Source organism: Pinus tabuliformis, chromosome 3_1 (genome assembly GCF_031772625.1).
Source record: "Pinus tabuliformis cultivar Carrire ecotype Pingquan chromosome 3_1, CPIR1, whole genome shotgun sequence".
NCBI lineage: Eukaryota > Viridiplantae > Streptophyta > Pinopsida > Pinales > Pinaceae > Pinus > Pinus tabuliformis.
Window position 1 is genome coordinate 349,881,776 of NC_142301.1, and position 4,349 is coordinate 349,886,124.

The following is a 4,349-nucleotide window of genomic DNA, read 5'->3' on the forward strand; positions in this document are numbered from 1 at the left end:
TGTGCAGTTATGGAGGACAAAAGAGGTTTGGCCATTGTGCAGATCACGAGCTCAAGGGATGAGCTTGAGGCTAGATATTGAGCAATGCGTAGTTGAGGCCAGGCTGAATGGATGGATTCTATAATTTTCAGGGCCAAGATCCAAGGTTTAAGCACTGAAATAGTGAAATGTATAGTACTGGAAGGAGAGGAAGGTAGGTGCTTGTGTAATTGCGTAGTTCAAGAGATCAAGACTCAGGCTTGAGGAATGAGACTGCGTAATGTGCATTGTTGGCTTGGATGGAGAGAAGGATTGCGCAGCTCTGGGACTCAGGGGATGGGCTTGAGCACTGAGGTTGTGAAATGCATAGCTCTGAGAGGCAGAGACTATGCATTGCATAGTTCCAAGAGAGAAGGTCACTACTTGAGGGCTGAGACTATGTAATGCGCAGTTCAAAAGGGCTGGATGAGGCTAGGTTGTTGGGAATTCTCTGTAATTTGGCTAAGTGTGGGATTGAAGAGACTAACGTGAACAATGATATGACTTGACTGTGATCACTTGAAACACTTTGATGGAACAACAAACTATATCATCTGAAACATGTTAAGAACATATTACCCTCAATGCAACAACTTTGCGATGACCTTACGACAAGTGTCACACAAAATGTACACTTTGCGATGACCGTGACGACACTTGTGCGAAAATGCTTAAAACTTTGGGAATGAGTGCAATTAATGTTTACATGGTTCGACCAACTCATTCACACAAATATAAACCCTTGAAATGACAAGAACAACCATACATATATTGTCTGACATCTCACATGTGAAAAGACAACAATTGCTAAAGTGCGAACAAATTTTGTGATATGTGGGCGAAAGTGAAAGCAACACATGCCATAGAAAAGATAACTTGAAAACAACACTAATTAAAGTGAAATCAAGTGAAAGAAAAAATCGAAAACATGAAAATGACATTCGCGAGAACAAATGTATGTGAAATCGATAGTTTGAAAAACTCACCGAAATGGAAATACAAATGCAGCTAGAATGTGAGAAATTATCATTGTCAATGCACATTGACAGTCGACATGGATTAGACATTGCACAGACATAGTATTTATGGAATGTTCTATGTTTGTCCAACCTTGCGTAAAAGAATGCACTAATGCACTTGTTACAAACTAAGCATGTGTGAGCAAGTGACTTCGACACTTCCAATCCAAGAAGGGATGTCAAAAAGAATTCATTGACCAAGAAGTGATTATGGAATGAATGATAACAAGATCCATAGTAGGCTCCAAAATTAGAGTGTACATAAAATTTTGGAGGGTGTTTGTTGTAGCAACAACATTTCGTGACACACTAGTAAAAATCCAACTTCTTTGCCTTGGTGAATTCTTTCATGCAGGGTCTAGTTCTTTAGGAATTATTGATTCATCATTAAAATTACCATCGATTCCCCACTTACCCCATGAATAAACATAGTCCCCTTCCTTCCTTTACTCTATTAAACAAAAACATAAGACCAACGATCACACAATGCTTTGAATTAGGATAGGGTGATCAAGTTTGCAAGATTTATACTTTCAGAGTATAGTTTTTCATCTCTCGCATTGCTATGCTTCTAGCAAGCCTTAATAGTACCCTGACATAGAAAACTCAGGAACACAAAAATTGCTCCACTACCAGAAAGCCTAGACAATATCCCACCAGAGTTTCTTTCTTCACCTCTTTGCACAAGAAGCCTTTCTCTTATTTCGCCTTTATTTATTTTTCTATATAGGAATGTGCATTAGAACTTCTTTATTTAATGGATGGAAGAGGGATCCCAACTTATTAAGAGCATGAGAGGTTGTCCCTTCAGGGAAGCATAGATAAGACCTCTGATATTGGCTTACTCCTTTAGATTTTCTGCTTGTCCTTCTCTACTTGATTGGATTAACTCTAAACCATTGAAACATAAAAACTCGAGTATAGGCATGAAGTTTCTAGAATAGACATGGTCCTAATGGTTCTACATAAGGCTTTCTTAATGTAAGGACCGTATTTTCTGTTAGAACATCATTGACCAAAAGATGTAACCAAGACAAGGAAGAAGGACAAAGAGGTAGCCAACTGTTGAAGTGTCACAAAGTCCATTTTTGTTTTGCCACATTCCCTTTCCATCCAACAAAGCATATTCATGCATGGTTTCTCAAAATGAAAGGAAAGAAGACACACAATAAGGAAGCAAAACCAGAAGGCAAGACAAAAAATGGATAAAGCAAAAGATTACGCAAGACCAAAACTAGAAAACATAAGACAAACTACAAGAAATGAATGCGGATGAACATGCAGGTAAACTAAAATACAACTAGACCTAATCCTAACCTAACCAACTATAAGGTCAGGGTTACATATAATGGAATTTCCAATGTAGACACCGTAGTTGTTCCTGACCTCAAATCACAAACATATGATTGATTAAAACAAATATAAAATGATGTGCAACGAAAAAGATAAGAGCTTGTATAACTTGCATAACAAAAATAAAGTCTTGGATGTGTCACAACCACTACTTTTAACTAGTCCACATTCTTACCTATTCAATGAAAATCATAGTCAGAAAAACCTTAATGAATTCTTGCGAATGCACCTTCTTCTATGTCATCCTACTTAGTAATCATGAGAAAAGGTTGAAACCTATTGTTTACAATGGATCTTGCCAATTAAGATTGCTCCAACCATTCAACGATTAGATCGAAAAATTCATGAAGACCCTCTTGAAAAATGTGAAATAGTTGAAAAGATGAATTTTTCAATTAGAGGCACATGATAACGATGAGAATGTTTTGAGGGAAAATATATATGATCATATTCATCAAACATGTTGAGACAACGAGGAACTGAGATAACCATCAATGATAGCTGAAGTGCCTCAACTGCTCGACAAGTATCCAGATAGTGAAATGTTGAACCATAAAGATCGAAGGATGTAAAACAATTGTCATTGGATGTGCTGATGGGAGAATGAGAAGCTCAATGATATTCATCACAGATAGAATGATGATCAGATGGGTTGATTAAAGCATCATATTCCTAGTTTTTAATTAACAAAGATAAATCAATTTGAACATCCATGTGAATGTTCTGAAAAATCAAACCAACTTCCTCGCAAGCCAAATGTGACAAACCATTTTTGTAACTAGTGAAAAACTATACAAGCATCGTAATAATCGAACATATTTAAAAGGAATGCCAACACAAAAAACACATGAGACTAGTCAGGACATAGTAAATGGAGAATGATTTGATTCACGCAATAACTTGTGCATTCATTATCACTCGAGAGTATTTTAGGTGCGATGAAGGAAAATATTTGAAATACAACATTTGCAAAAAAACAAGAGCTGGATATTAAGAAATGAATGTGATATACATGATCTCTTCAGCCAAAGATAGTCTTTCAAATTATCAACTATGCAATCCCATGACCCTATGAGAGATACATATTCCAAACCCGAGTTTGATGCAAGAGATTTACATGAAGATGAATAAAATGAATATTATTATTGAATCCAATCAGAATTAAAGTCTTGAAATTTTAAAAAATTACATCTGAAATACCAAACATCCACCAAAAAGAAATTCACATAGAGTAAAACCATAAAAAAAGAAGGATTGTGTGAAATAGACTAGATTTGACTTAGTTTGGGGGGATTACAAGAGTTGCGAGATCCTGACATAACCATCAATGGAAGTTAAATTGCCTCAACTTCCTGACAAGTCCCGGAACTTTAAAGGATTGTAAAATCTCATTTTGAATACTGAACCAGATCATGCATGGTGTGAGGATAACTCCTACCACTAGTTTCAATCAGGGAAAATTTTAAGAACCCCCCCTAAATTTATAAATATAATAAATGGGCGAATCTCCATGGTATATAGGAAAAATGGAAGGCGATTTTATCAATAATATAATATGTATATATAATTTTTTGACGAATCTCTCACCAGGCATGGCAAATATTTTACTCAATTATAAAATCTTGTAAGATCTTGGCAAGTCTTTCACTAAATAATAAAACTTTGTATGGATCTAAGATGATAGAATTTCCCCTTTAAATAGTCTATGCTCACATGAATACCATGGTATTACCATGGGTTATCATAAACCTGGAGCTTAAAAATTACTATTAGTAATTTATAAAAATTAATAAAATTAATAGTTGATTTTTATTTTATTTTTTATTTTAACCAAGCTAAAATGTTTAACCTACATTAAATTACAACATCCATTTTTACTCTTGACCAAGCCCCAAGAGGATCAAATATTTTTTCACTCTATGCTAGTTTGCATATCACGATATTTGATACCTATAGGGG